This window comes from Pieris napi, chromosome 9, assembly GCF_905475465.1.
Source record: "Pieris napi chromosome 9, ilPieNapi1.2, whole genome shotgun sequence".
Classification (NCBI taxonomy): domain Eukaryota; kingdom Metazoa; phylum Arthropoda; class Insecta; order Lepidoptera; family Pieridae; genus Pieris; species Pieris napi.
This window is the reverse complement of record NC_062242.1, coordinates 2,511,363-2,528,126: the sequence shown is the minus strand read 5'-3', so window position 1 is coordinate 2,528,126 and position 16,764 is coordinate 2,511,363. Positions and strand designations below refer to the sequence as shown.

Here is a 16,764-nt window from a genome sequence, read left to right as displayed (position 1 = left end):
TAATTTAAATAAATTGTTGATTATCCCCCCTTAACAATAGAATTGCCCCCTGTGGGGCGAGGGCCCCACGTTACCCCCCACAATAGTATGAGGTCATGTTATGGAGTTTTGTATAACTTCGACTTTTCCATGTTTTATATTTAATAGAAGCGTGACTAACACAAAGTGTTCATTTACAATATTAATAAGCTAATTAATGCATTTTATAATTGTCGTTCATTTGTTAGTGCTTAAGAAAACTTTTGGTTACGCTTATAATGTCCTATATTAAAACGTGCTTGCGATAAATGAAAGGTATTGAAGGACAAATTTACCTACGAGATTTACACGAAGAAATTTATCGACGAAAATTTGCCAATGTAAATTGCTCTTGAAAAATTTCCTTACAGTTGAGTATCATCCTAGCGTAAGCTACGTCGTATCTTCGCAGACATTCTTAAAGGTTTAAGGGCTCACCTAACACGAGTCGAGTCTAAGTAGGCTCAACTTGATGGATTAAGGGCAATGTTTGATGAATCGCGTCGATTTTCACTTGGCTTCTGTATTAGATGAACTTGATAATTAATATGAGAAATCAATACCGAAATTGCTTTTAACAAGATCAGTGATTCCCAACGTGGGGGTCATGCCCAACAGGGGGGCAATTTGATTGTTAACGGGGGCTTATTGAAAATTTAGAAAAATTATTTGGGATTTTTTTCAGGTTTATATGTTTTGAAATTTCCTAGCATTTTCGTCCTAATACCTATCATTTAAGTTTCTTAAGTCAAAATGTTTTTAATTAAAACTGGAAAAGTGGGTATACACTAAAAAGTTAGATGAAGTTCGTGGGGGCAGCTAGTATTATATAACTTTTTAAAACGTTTTTATTCCTAAAATAAATTGCATGTTCTCAAATTTCAGATGAATTTAAACGTAATTGCGTAACATTTAACTGTAACTATTTCTTTAAGTTATTTTACTTGTCTATTTTTTTTTAGAACAAACGAGCGGGAGCCTCGCCTAATGGTAAGTAATACCGCCGCTTATGGAAACTCTCAATTCCAGAGAGCTCGCGAGTGCGTTGCGGGATTAAAAAAATCATAAACATAATTTATGAAAAATTTCATGTAGTAAATTATCAATATCAATCATAATGAAACCAAACTTCACCAAACCAATGGAGATTGTTTTTGTAATTAGCTGCGGTTGTCGTGGTAAATGCGGTCGGTAAATACCATTGAGTGTATTAAACCAGCTTCCACCCACAGTTTCACAAGGGTTTTATATTTGGCAAGATTTTTCCAACCTATTCAACAATAAACCATTCCAGTTTATTGACAACCCTAATACACCTAACATTCAGGAATCAGGTATCTAAAAGCACTGGGCGGCTTTTTCACCATCATGCTACGGTCGGTTAACGAAAGCTGGCGCGTTCACAGTACTCACACTAATGCAATTTCACTATACAGTATGTTTAAAAATATGACTTTTTTGCCAAGCTATATATTTTAGTCTACTCTTGTTTTAGTAAGGTTGGGTGGGTTGTAAATAAATAAAAATGTGTCAAATACATATAAATATTATGTGCATACGAGGGTGGATCCAAAAGTTCTAAGCCAGACCAAAAACGTAAAAGAGTTCGAAGAATTTTTCATTTTTCGACATAAGTTCCATCTAGCTCAACACACTTCACTTTTACTTCACTAACATGATGTCAAATTAAATATAACATTTTTTCATTAAACTGTTTTTATTAAGATGCTTAAAATAATTTAAAAAATTGTGCACGAGATTGCCCTGGTAATGTTTGAAAAAAGATCAACATGTATAAAATAATAATAATATAAAACAGTAAAGATCAACATAAACAGTAGCAAAAGAAAAACAATAACTGTCTCTTTTATACTCATAAGCTTGACCGAGCGCGAGAGAGACGGACAGTCTTTTCATGATGTATTTGTGATTGTATTTCAGTTTGACATCACGTCTCGCGCTTATTCACAGACACTACACAAGCACAAAGTGTAAATGTGTTGAAGCCGCCAGCTTTAGATAACATACCTATATATAATCATTAGTATAAAATGTTTTCTTGGTAATCAAGTTATCTTTATTAGGACTTTTGCGTTTCAACGCAGGGGTCGTACATATGTGTAACAAGACCACAATTATAACCAATCCCGAGAAGCGACGGTCATTAAAATATTTCGTATAAAAATTGATCCCGCACTCGGTAATGAAAGCCCAAACATTTGACCGCTAGACCTAGTTATATTAGAAGTACATTAGAACTATTGCAGAGAATAGATCCACTCTCAGTACCCATACATCAAATCCTAATTGTCTGTGATCGATAGACGTAAGTGCTCTCCGAAATGTGGCTTAATTTACCTCGGCTTGTAATAAATCGCTTACTCAATCATCATTATCTGACGTCGGTGAATGTCTTCGGTATTAGCGATAATTAAGTGCTGAGTTTGCGATTGTACTGTAATAACTCGAAATATCGCGTAGAATGGGAAATGTATTTTAAGGTGGCTGGTTGTGTCCACATGTTATAGGGACGGCACCGCTTTTTATATTTTTGTATGTATGTCAATTTATAGAATGCGTTTGTCCTAATTTTGTGGTCCAAATAAATAAAAAAAAGAATGAGTTTGTTGCATAGTTCTTGCGTCATTTGTGAAAAGTATTAGTATTAAGTATTACGAAGTTTAGTTTGTTTTATTTTATCATCCATTCTTAATTGTAATATAAAAGACATCACTCGAACACAAACTTTATAGTAACTTATTTAAAGAAGAAAGCCTAAGTAAAGGCTTAGAAAACAACCTATTTGCTATTGTTTCAAAGTTCCTTAACTTTTCAAGTAAAAGCGATAATTGGAGCCGTTTGCTTAACCGACTTCAATGTCAAGTAAAAACAATTGAGCATCGCGGGGGTTAAAACAATTTCCGAGTTGTTCAAGATCTCAAACAAACAATGGCGTTATTATTTCAAAATTATAATTTTCATTAGCGATGTTAACAAGACATTGTGAGGATGAAATGGTATTTTGTTATGAAGTGTTCTATTGAATTGTAAAACCATTTAAATTTTATTTCTGGCGATATCAGATAGAATAATAAAATTATTACGTATAACAAAACAATTATATAACTTTTAATTTAGACCGTCATGGATGTATCGCATTGTAAAGGAACCATATATAGGAACACTATTTGTAAACATTTTAATTACTCGACTTCGAGTAGTTCTTAACTTATGGTTTTCCGCTGTCGTTTTCCGTTAACCATTAATAAATACTTAAGCGGTTTAGTATGTTTCAGTTAGGATACAGCTTTACATGTACTAACTTGCGAAATCTGTGCAAAGTAAGATGAGTCCTCAAAAGATAAAAAGTCAATTGTTTCAGCAGTGCGCATATAATATTTAAAACAACTACAAATAACTTTCAAACAACTACAATACATTATGTCATTGAATCAAGCAACCGTTTTTTTTATAAAACAAAGGGCAGACGAGTTTGACTAGTGTTAATTTACACGGCCGCCTACTCTGCCAGAAAGACCCCAAATATTTTTTTATTTACACTTCGTTACCATAATATACAAAATCATACATATAAAAAACAAAAAAAAGCAGTTTACATAAGTTAATAGGCAACGGGCGGCCTTATCGCTAACAAGCGAATTCTTCCAGGCAACCCTAATATGGAACAATAAAAAAAGAAACACCTACTAAAAGAAGTGCATAATTAATTAACAAACAAAAAAATTATAAACATGTAACTATAACTAAAATTAAATAAAGTAAAATATAAATAATATGTATAAACAAAAATGTAAAAGCTAATCCAAACGTTAATTGAGTCACAATTAATATATATAAGTAGTAGCTAATTACGAGGCAGAAGAAAAAGATCAAAAAGAAGATTAAAATATGTTATACCGGCTCTTTCTTCCTTTCTTCAGGGACCCAGGACTGTCGTCGGTGTGGAAACCCCTCTCGAGGCAACTAAGTCCACATATATGGTGTGTGTGTGGCAAAATAAAAATATTATACCATATGCAACGTTTAGTCGTAGAATTATGAATATCAAGATGTTATGGTATAATAAAAAAAATCTGTTTATTAATTTTAAGTACGTTTGCATTCCAATGTGTAAGATTTGGGAATCCTTTTAAGTAAGAAATACCTGTGTCAGGGTTCCCAGCTCTTACTCAAACTTAAGTAAAAATTGCTTAAAATATATTTATATATAATTTAATTACATGTTTTATTTTATTTACTTTTCAACTGTCATCAACACGCCTGAGTGTATGAGTGAGTGTGTGGGTGCAAATGTGTATGTGAGTGAGTGAGTCAGTGAGTGACATACTAGGTCTCAAAAGCATCTCTAACACTGCGTAAGGTAACACTCATAAGCCAGACCTTAAGCCGTATCTTTAGATTAGATGGTAAGCGGGTAGATGTTAAGCAGCCTATTGTAAGGTAGGTTATGGGAAAAACAAAATGATTATAACAAATTAATAAAACTTTAAATAAATATAAATAAATAAAACAGCCTGTTACAATCTGGTAACTATTTCGAGCGAGAATCCATCAATTGGATAATTCAATCACGTCGCTCAAAACAATTGACTAATAAATTCTGCTCTAAATTTAAAATTTTAGTTCCAAATCTTTGCTAGAAAACTTTATGGAGTCACCAAACAAGTTATCATTTAATATATATACGAGATGTATTAAAAAGAAACCATTATTTTGTCTATAAAAAATCTAATGTCGGTTTTCTTACTTTCTTGATCATTTTTCATCGTAGGTTATCAGACTTCTCAGCCTAATACATGCCGGATGTGTTATGACGTCATTAGCTGTATGAAAAAGTATTCATGGGCATTTAGGCAGAAAATTAATTGACGCCCTGCATGATCTCAAAGAGTCACGCACTTAGCTACTTGGCTTCCACTACACATTTTCACACTATAAAAGATTTAGTTTTATAAATGTATTAAGTAAGAATGTTTGATTACCTTTTTTACACGCTTTGTATTAGCTTCACCTGTATGTATGTATGTAACCGACTCCTTCGGACTCGATTTTGACCCACTTTAAACGGACAGATTTTATTCAAACTTTGCGCACCTGTCAAAGATCGATGACAATGCAATAATCCGAAAAAAAAAAAAAAAATAGTTAAAAAAAACTAAAAAACGCGCTTGCGCTCGCGCAAAATGTGTGGGTTGCTCTATAGACGAAAAATATGGCACAGAGCGCCCCACGCTTTTTCACAATAATACCAGAATTTTTTATTCATTACCATTTTCAGCCCAAATTAGGAATTATTTTTCACTTTTTAGTTTGATGTGCTTTAAAAGCGTGTTTTTTAGTTTTTTTTAACTATTATTTATTAATACTTACGGTGCCTACAATAAACTTCTACTAATACCAACCTAGCTGTGGAGGCTGAAACTTCGTTCCACAGATAACCTTCTTAATGTTAATAGAACCTAGTAAATTAATAAATTCATTCCTAATTGAAATCGGCTCTTTAACCTTAGATCAAAGTCATCAAAAGTCAGTCTGTCAAAAGGCTTCCGTTTTGTCATATCCGTCATTTACCCTTTTACCCTAAATCAAATAGAAATTTTGCGACATCATTTTCTTGTCATTTGATGTAAATTTTAATTAAACATTTTATCGAACAAATGATTATGATTTCACTCTTGTAGAACTAGTATGAAGATTATGTTCTAAATATGTATAAATATCCTCTATTAATTATAGAGCTTTAGGATTAATTGTTTGTTTTGCCAAATGCGCTAATGCGCGTATCAAACAACAAGTACGTTGATATATAAGAAGTAATAAATGATTTGAGGCAGCAGTGTTGGCCTAGTGGCTTTAGCGTGCCAATCTCATCTATAAGGTCGTAGGTGCCCGGCTGTGCACCAATGGACTTTCTTTCTATGTGCACGTTTAACATTCGCTCGAACGTTAAAGGAAGAAATCCTGAGGAAACTGGTTTGCCGTAGACCCAAAATGTCAACAGCATGTGTCAGGCACAGAAGGCTGATCACCGACATGCCTATAAGATTGACATATATTCATGAAACAGATACAAAAATCTGAGGTTGTAGCGCCACTGATGTATGTAATAAATGATTTACTGCATGACAGTAACAATTGCAGGGTATTGGCAAAAATGTATTAGCAATAATTAGAAAAAATCAATAAACATATTAGTTTATTGATTTTGTTGTTAAGTTAACTTGACATCATTAAAAGAAAATATAAAAGCTTATATTAGTCGGGCCGGGCTTTGTGGAAACACCGCTACGCCGTAGACATTGTAGCACGTAGTTTTATGCCATCAAAGTTTATATATGTTCTGAAAATAAAATGTTATAAAATTGTAATAACAGACGTTCAAAGGTTGTTTGAGGACTTATTGAAGCGTTTCTTAAACTTGGACGTTTATAAAGGTTATCGTTTCTACTTAAAGCTTGTATACTGGTTGGACTAAGTTGTGTACTGCCTTATTTTACCTAATCACAAAAGTACATAATGTACAGTGAAAATGTACACGAGGTTATAGGTACTTATTTGAGATCTTAAACCACTGTTTGCATATAAATTTGTTGATATTCTTTGTTATTCTAAATAATATAATTGAATTAATGTAAACATTTCTTTAGTTTATATTAAGATTATCATAATTTCTGATTTAAAAACACCTAATTAAATTAGTAGGCTTTTAATTAATATATTTTTTACTTAAAAACCGATCCCGTAAAGCACATGAAAAAAACAATTGAAATGTGATGATATATTATGTGTATGAGCTTCGATGTTAAATTATATTTTTTTAAGTGCGTTATCAAAATACCGCATCGCGCTTTCTCAACCTTTTATGCCTGTAACTGGGACACGCTATTTAATTTTCTATAATACGTGTTCAATAAAAGCGTGCTATTTAATTTATGTATTTCGATTCCATCAAGAACAATTGATATTCACTGAAAGTGGTTTAATTGGATGGGTTATATTTCTTGTAATTGGCTTAAGTTCTATAGCTGGAATATATGAATATGGATAGATTATCGTCATAGCTTGAATTTATAATTATCGTAAAGATTAATTTACGATTTATTTTACTTATATAATACTTGGAACTAAGTGAATGGATTTTTGTATGAGACAATTTTCGTTAATCCTAAAAAAGGCATAGGTCAGAAATGAATAATACTACAGGCTATTATAGGTATACAAACTGATATATGACTGCCTCACCAAAACTCTTTTATTCCTGGATCAAATTAGGAATCACATTGAATAAATTTAATCAAGCTTGAATTCTGTGGTTTTTATTTCTTTACTATTCATAAATATTTCTTTTCGGAAGGGTAGGCATTGTCATGCTTTTGTTATACGTAATTAATAATTATTAATAGACTTGCCACGTTTAAGTTATAAGTATACACATTTTATAGTCATAACCACTAAAATATACTACACACAAATTATTGGGATGTTTTCGTATCTTCAATAGTTATTTTTGCTGATATTTAAATATATTTGAAGAAATAATACAAGTTATCTTATTGTCGTACCCAATAAATCATTTATGAAGAATTTTAAATATAAATTTCGTCCAATGATTAATCAATTAATTATCAATGACATGCGATTGAAATGGTTACTTAAATTTAAAATACCTACATTTTCGTGAAATACAAGAATTTCCGTTTATATTATATCGGGTGTTTTTTTTAGAGGTATAGAACTTTAAATTGCAATAAAACAACGATGGATTATTGGACTGACATGATTTTTTTTTTATTTGAAAGATAATCTTGTGGCAATACATTTTAAATATGATTTCTGGCATATGACTGCCACGGCTGGCTCGGATATAGTCCAATCTGGACGTCCAATTTTCGATGACTTTTTTCAACATTTGTGGCCGTATATCGGCAATAACACGGCGAATGTTGTCTTCCAAATGGTCAAGCGTTTGTGGCTTATCCACATAGACCAATGACTTTACATAGCCCCAGAGAAAATAATCTAGCGGTGTTAAATCACAAGATCTTGGAGGCTAATTCACAGGTCAAAAACGTGAAATTAGGCGGTGTCTTTCAGTAAATCGATTGTGGCACGAGCTGTGTGACATGTTGCGCCGTCTTGTTAAAACCACAGCTCTTGGACATCATGATTGTTCAATTCAGGAATGAAAAAGTTAGTAATCATGTCTCTATACCTATCGCCATTATCGTTTTTGAAGAAGTATGGACCAATGCTGCCACCAGCCCATAAAGCGCACCAAACAGTCAGTTTTTGTGGATGTAACGGTGTTTCGACATACACTTGAGGATTAGCTTCACTCCAAATGCGGCAGTTTTGTTTGTTGACGTAGCCATTTAACCAGAAGTGTGCTTCATCGCTAAACAAAATTCGCTTATGAAAATCGGGAACAACGGACGGGAAAATTGGACGTCCAGATTGGACTATATCCGAGCCAGCCGTGGCAGTTATATGCCAGAAATCATATTTAAAATGTATTGCCACAAGATTATCTTTCAAATAAAAAAAAAATCATGTCAGTCCAATAATCCATCGTTGTTTTATTGCAATTTAAAGTTCTATACCTCTAAAAAAAACACCCAATATAAGGTTAGCATATTTTATGTATACAAAGAAATTTAGTAGTATCATTTCAAAGGACAAATCTTTCCCATTTATTTGACCTTATTGTTTCAGGATTGAATTTCAATTAAACCAATAACTTAAGTCAAAAATTAATTATTAATTATATAATAAAGATAAAATCTACACGTAAAACAAGAAAAATCTTTTCTATTAATGCATATAAAATAACTGTTTTATTATATTTTTATTACCAAAACAATAAAAAGTTTAAATTATGCAAATGTATGTGAAAAGTTTAATATTGTACTTTGTCTAACTTCGATACCAAAATAGCAGTAACCAAAAACTCCAAAGTTATTTTACTTTCACAAACATTGATACTTACAAACTCACTTAATTAATAATCCGAAACACAAGCACTTCACTCCCACAGAATGTACGTGAAATCTTTATTTATAACGCACGTCTGTTCGCTGCGAACGACACAAGGAGACTGAACTTAAAACTCTGTAACCGTCGCCTGTAACAGAAGCGTAACGACGAGTTCCCGAGTTCCACGAAAAATTCTACTCCGAATATCTACTCCTAGTTGATGTTGTTTAAAATTAATTATTTTGTTTATTTTGCTTTTGTTTATAGGTCAAATTTACAGATACATTCACATTACGAATGTTATTACTTGTAATTTTATATACACATCTTTTTAAATCAATTTATTGACAGATATAGAATTTTAAATATATAAACGACAACTATTACTTTATAAGTTATTAAGATAAGGGAGTGTTGACAACAATATGTGATAAACATTATGGTTAAAATTTTATGGAAAATAAAATGACATATATAATCCTAGTATTATAAGGGAATTAATTTGTTATGATTTAAAATTATTTCACTTTGTTATTAATAGAACCAAGCCCTGAACGAGGGAAGGAAATTGTATCATCTTTAGTTTAAATTTATTTTTGACTTGAACCAAAAAAAAACATGGATTTAATCATTATCTAGATTAAAATCGACCATAATCACAAACACAAAAATTATAGGCGAGACCGGAAGATGCAAATATCACTTAAAAATTAATGATAAAAAAAAGTTAAACAAAATGCAACTGCTTTCAAACCAAAATAAATAGAATAAGTCACTAATTTAATTATCTAAGGAATCGAATTTATTAGTGCGTGAAAATTTATTGGATTAAGTTATTGGGTTAGAATTTTTACTTGACTTGACATGTACATAAATAGGTCATTTAGAGCTTATAATAAATTCATATTAAGAGGCTTTACTGTAATTCGATTCTTATAATCCTTTTGCGGAGTTGGCTATTCTTAGTAGCAGTTAGCATAGTATCTAGGGGCCTGTCTCACCCTAAGGTTGTCCGTTCAAACCCCTCTGGATTCATGTTTATACATTCTTCTATCTGCGAAATTAATGCTTTACATATTCCTACAGGACAATTGAGGTTTAAATAATGATCTATAGCAGGGCCTGAACTTGTTATTTTTTCGGATCACCCATTTGATTATAGGCATTTTTTACTTCTCCTTACGTTCCTTTGCAATACTTTATATAAACCTATTAATTTTATATAAGCATAATGTTTGTGCACGCCATCCGTGCCTAACCGAGCCAAACATCGGTTCTAGTTTCTTTCTTTCTTTTTTCTTGTGTGTTGTCTTATTGGTTTTTTTATAGAACAGGGGGCAAACGGGCAAGAGGCTCATCTGATGTTAATTGATATCGCCGCCAATGGACACTCTCAATGAGAGGAAGCTCGCGAGTGCGTTGCCGGTGTTTTAATAATTGGTACGCTCTTTTCTTAAAGGTTTATTAAATTTGTTACATTCTCATTCAAAGAAAAGCTAGAAATAAACATGCAGATAAGTTAGTAACAAAAACAATAATTAGAAATATTTTGCACCTGCATACACTTTACCGTGACCGTGATCTTCAGGTAACAAAAATTGTTTAGTTTAATAATTATTATTTTTTATTTTAATATAAATAATAATTTATTAATTTTGTCAATCCAGAAAATAAAATTTTGATGCCAGCAAATTATTATTCTGTGCACAAAAGTATTCTAGCTAGTAGCTTCTAAGACTGCAAGTCGGAAGTTTGTAAAAGGAAGTTCTAGGCATAAAGCAAACTGTTCGCATCATACTTCCTTAATTAGGAGTTAATTAAGGAACACTAGACCGACTTCGATCATTATGTACATTTCAAAAGTGACCTTGTTTATAACAATTAAAGTAAAGAATAAAGTTTGTCGAGATTATTATGTTTTACACGTCATGTTTTTACACTTTTACAAACATTGAAATGCAAAATCAAATACTTTGTAGACCTAGAATTGATCACTTCAGGTTTCATGATATGGAATTACGTATTTTATAAATTAATTGAAGTGAAAACTTTTAGAGCATCGTTGTGATTTGAAAGTCGATGAAACGAAAAAGCGAAAGTAAAAAGAGACAGACACATAAATTCATAAGATTTAAGGTGGGAGAAAATGAGATACAGTATATAAACTTTAAATTAGTGTGTATTTGATAGTGTAATTTTTCTGAAATAAAAAAAACAAAAATGTGCAAAAAAAATAAAAAGAGATAAATTTAATTCAATTATAAAATTGGATGAAATTTATCAATTTTATTTACATATCGTCAATGATAGAAACTTTTTGAAGTGAAAATTTCTTACTACACCTTAACTTAAGTATTAAAATTTAAAATTGTAATAAAAAGTTAATTTAAAGAAAAATGTACATTTAGGTAGTGAAAAAAAGTCTAATTTACATATTATTTAATTATAAAAACTTTTTTAATCATTGTAGTTTTAATAAATAATTGATATTAAACTTAAAAATTAAAATGATATTCGTCTCTTTCTCTTGAAACCAAAATTTTTGAAGGTTTCACTTCCACTACATGTAAATGGCACACTTTTTTGTTTTTATTATATCCACTTAGACATTGAAACTTTAAGCGAACGTTTTCTTCAAAATAAATAATATTACGTGTTTCATGTTTTTACAAACATTTATCCTTTATGGTCGATCACGTTAACGGCTAGCTTAATTGCATAGGACTAATTGTACACGGTGTTCACCTGCGCTCATTGTTCGTAGTATAATGTGAACCAACTCCAACGCAAACACCAAAAATCTCCTAAGATTAACCCGTTGAAGCAAAAAAAGCTGGCCAGTTTCTTAATGTAAAAAATTAAGAGTAAAAAGGCGAACACATGCCTTAGTCTGAGAGAAATACTTAACAAACTCAAACCTCAAAACAACAGTTTTGTATAGTTACAAACACCCTGAACCAATGTTACTATTTTTAAAGGTCCGGCACCGCACCCGCGAGCCCTCCAACTTTTAATGTCCATGGCTATAAAATAAATAATAGTTTAAAAAAACTAAAAAAACACGCTTTTACACGCACATCAAACTAAAAAGTGAAAAATAATTCCTAATTTAGGCTGAAAATGGTAATGAACAAAAAATACTGATATTATTGTGAAAAAGCGTGGGTTGCTCGATAGACGAAAAATATGGCACAGAGCGCCCAATAATAGTTTTTTTAAACTATTATTTATTTTTTAGTTAAATTTTTTTTATTTTTTTTCGGATTATTGCATTGTCATCGATCTTTGACAGGTGCGCAAAGTTTGAATTAAATCTGTCCGAAGGAGTCGGTTACATACATACATACAGGTGAAGCTAATATAAAGCGTGTATAAATGAAGCAGATCAATACAGGGTTATTAAATTTCAAACAACAATTTCTTTCAGTTGTATTCAAAAAAGGACCGCAATAAAGCATTTCAATATCGTTTACAGGATTGTTTGTGGGAAAAATTCAAATTAAAATGGCTTATCCGAAATTGTATTAGTCCTTTCATTGCGGATATCACAATATTTAAATACTTTCTTTGTTCTATTTTTATGATATGGGTTTCGGTTTTTGTGAAGCAAATTTATAATCGTACATAAATATTTTTTATATCATGAAAGGAACAAACAGTCGAGCATTGAGCCATTGTTATTGTTTTCTACTTCTCATAATGCTTTTTTAACTGCTTTCGCTGTCCGGTATATCTACCATTAAAATATATAGTCGTATATGTATAATTTTAGTTAAAAGGCTAGTAAAGACGAAAGCTCAATTTTCTAATCTACACGTATGTATGATGCGGTTAGTTGCATTACTGTATTTCGTGTATTTCGCGAGTCGCCTTACACGCCATTCGTGAACTAGTGTATTGTAAATGTAAATGTATCTTGTTTTTGGAAATAATTGTAAGATAGAAAAAGTCCCTGGACCCAATGACAGGGCAGTAGAGTATTATTAATTTAAAAAAAATCCTTGCATAATAAGCTTTAGTTTAAACAAATATAATATTTTAAAATATCAAGTATAGTAATTATTTAAACCTACCTAGCAATAATAATAATTAAAAATTGATAAATAAAATTAACCTGGTATACCTTTAATGCTGGGATCATTTCTTCACTGTTTTGCGATACTCATTCGTTGAGCGAGGAAAGCACCAGCCTTGCGATTGTGTAACTCACTTTTCGAACTAGCATAGCGGTTTTCGCAGCGGCGGTCGCGCTCAAACGACCGATGACAATAAACTACAAGCTTATCCTTATCAGAATGCCAAATCGTAAAATGACAACTTCACGGCTGATTTGAGCGCGAATGAGTTACAGAATCGCAAGGCTGCTCTCGGCTCACTGGTACTCTACCAGGCGACAACTTAAGTCTTTAATTAGCGCCTGTGCGCCCCACGGCCCAAGAGTCTCTACTACAAAGTTGCAGGAAAGACTTATATTTGAGCAGTTTATGGTTTTCCGCCTGCTCTGCGTCAGCTTTTATGCTAGTCCGATGGAGGCGACACGGGGCTAACGTGTTCGCACAAGTAGCATCCCATATCACCGCCCAATCCCATCCTCCAAGGGATCAAATAGTCATTTAAAATTAAAATTTAAAAAAGTAATTTGTAATTTTTTAAATTACTTTGCTGATATAGACCATAATATAAAACCATAAGGTTTGTCAACAGCGCTGACATTCTTGTGGCTGCTTACTTATTAACGAAATTAATTACATTTCTAGAATTTAGCACATTCTTGGAACGACTATTTTGAGTAAATCAATATTCTTTATAATTATTTTCAATAATACGTTGATGTAATTTTCCAACATTCTACTTCCTTTTTTGAATTATTACGTTTTAGGTAACTGGATATCAGGATTCATAATACCTCTGTATTGACATTTGACGGAAACAGGCCCAGCTGTCATTTGTCAGTTTATGACACAAAGATAATGTTTTTGACAATTGACTGTCCCTTGTGCAATATGTGAGATGCTTGATGACACATTTGATATCTATTGTTTACTGACATTTTTTGCTTGATAAAATAAAAAATATCCACAACTGTAAAATATACATTGAGGGTTCATCTTTGATGAGTTTAAATGTTCAATGAGCTGCACGGTAATGGAGTCGTTTGTAAATTATCCGATTACTTTCGCACCAATTAAGCCTTAAAGCGCTGTTTAATTTCATAAAAAAATGTAAAAGAATTTTCAGTGAAACCGTTACATATGGCATCAAAATTAAAAAAATATTTACTCGTCTTTAAAATAAAAACCCGCTGGAAAAAAATACTTTAAGCCAGAATTGACGCAAAATAAATTTTAATTCAAAATTAATGTTGCCATCAAAATGATACTTTATATACTGGCGCCACCTAGTGACTCGTTACATTCTACTGTATTGTCATAATGTTTTTGTTATAATAAATTGTCAGTTGCTTCTGCCTTAGATTTATGTATCTATTTCATGATCATTTGTAAATCTAATATGCAAGTAGGTGATCTAGCTTCTGTGCCCACGGCGTCAACGTTTTGGGTCCAAGGCAAGCCGGTTTTCTCACGAGGTTTTCCTTCACCGTTTGAGCGAATATTAAAAGCACACAGAAAGAAAGTCCATTGGTGCACAGCCGAGTATCGAACCTACAACAGGGATGAGAGTCGCACGCTGAAGCCACTAGGCCAACACTGATCAAATAAATAAATAATATATCACAATATACGTTTAATTTAGTTGAATAAAACTGAAAATATCTTTCCTTATAAGCATTTAAATTAATCGAATTTGAGCTTCGGTTAACATGAAAATATTCTTGTACACAAAACTAAGGATGAAAAGAGTAATGTTGAAAATGGGCGCAATTTTCTTATTGAATCTTTACAACCTTGTACGAAATTGATCAGAGAAATAAATCCTAAGTGATTTCACACTTCATGGTAAGCCTAAATTGAGGCCACTAAAATAGAGGTAAAAATTAAACATACTGTGTTTAATAACTAAAGAAATATTATTAAGAAATTTTTATTTTTGTGGGTTTCTCTTCAAGGGTTTATTTTAAATTTATCAACAAGGAATTTAATCACACTTTATACAAATTACACTAAAAACCGTCAAAATAATAAAAAGCCTTTATGCTTCGAAACTCTGTGATCTGTTATCTTTAATATATTTTCACTGAAGTATATCTCGAAGTTCGGTGTGCCTCTTGGTAAAGGCCTCCTCTAACCTAACCCTTTCCACTGTTCTCTGTCCTGTATCTGTTGTAGCCTGAACTCTTAATTTGAGTTCGTCCTCCCATCTTTTGCGTTGTCGGTCTCTTCTTCGTTTTCCGTCTCTAGGGTACAATTCCGTCAATATTTTGCTCCAAAACCGTTACTATTTACTTAGATCTCTCACAGTACTTGATCACTATACACAATATTCGGACTTTGGACTCTTCGCTGTTTAGCTCTCGGAATCTCACTCAAAACTTAGGAATAATCGCGAACGAAATTCGAGAACTTTCTGGGCAGGAGTAGTACTAAGTAGCTGGTATTCTATCTCCTTATCGAACAATTCTAGAACGTACTCTTTATCTCTAGTCGAATTTAGCCTGCTGAAACATCTCTTAGAAGAAAAATGGAGAAACATTTCATTATTTTCACAAAAATATAATATTTTCATGTATAACGACAATATAAAACTAGTACTATTTCTAAATAATCAACTTTTTTATCACTTGTAACGTTTAGTATACAAATTCCAATAAAATTAATTGATTATGGAAAACTTGTGAAACAATATTTTAATTAGATTAAAGTAAATGAATCATTATTGCTTCTAATTTTTTTATATTCAGAGATGAAACTAGGTTCAGCGCTCAATATGAGAAGTGAAAATTTTTACAATATAAGTACGATAAATAATATTATCGTGGCCACACCATAACATCAAAGAAATAATATCTAGGAATAATAAAACTTCGTATCAAATCAGTTGTCATCTAACTTGAAATATGAATATTTCTCGTATAATCGTAATCCGTCAAGATAAAAGTATTTCAAGAATAAAGGGGAAATCTGATTTGTAGATTTTATATACAAATTTATGTTACTAAGAGATATCTTATAAAGTCTTCTAAAAGCTTCAAATTTATTATTTCTTTTATTTAACCTTATATATAAGAGAGAAAGTAAAAAAGTCTACAACATACTATAAAAGTGACCTGAAAAACCACCTTGACACTATTGATTAATAATTAATTAAACGTTATCATTTTGATTATAGGTTTATTTTTTTGAGGATTTTCTTTTGGTACAAGGATTATTTTTATTTGCAAAAAAGTTATATAATATATGTAGTGTACACGTATATTTATTTTTTTATTTATATGGTCCTGATTAATAAGCACATTAGTGTTCTCCATCATCAAGATAAACAAAGGACAAAGGTGATATGCTATACACAAGTTAACTTCACTCTCTTGACTCTTCACGGATTGTGTATGCTAGGGTCGTACCTTTTAATCAAGACCAAAGTATTTTTGTATGTGTGCTGATAATACCCGTTCATACGCTGTAGGAGAATATAGTAACCAGCATGCATTACACGCATAATAAAAAATGTGTGCGTGTACTAGGTGTACACACGTAAGAAGTGAAACTTCTTTATGACCTTATTTTTCGAAAAATGATCTACTATATGCAACTTTACAGAAATTGGTTAAATAAAGTAAAATTAGATAAAGTTTAA

General features: G+C 31.7%; 1 protein-coding gene across 2 annotated transcripts in view; it reads right to left on the bottom strand.

Annotated features, from left to right (window-relative positions):
* LOC125052671 overlaps positions 1 to 9,129 on the bottom strand; it is a 36,039-nt gene extending 26,910 nt beyond the window's left edge. Inside the window, exon 1 of one of the 2 annotated variants that reach the window (XM_047653644.1) lies at positions 9,026 to 9,129. The gene's annotated coding sequence lies outside the window, so the exon portion shown is untranslated. The remainder of the gene's footprint in view (positions 1 to 9,025) is intronic. The other variant, XM_047653643.1, reaches the window with a different exon arrangement.
* Between the last annotated feature and the right edge of the window lie 7,635 nt (positions 9,130 to 16,764).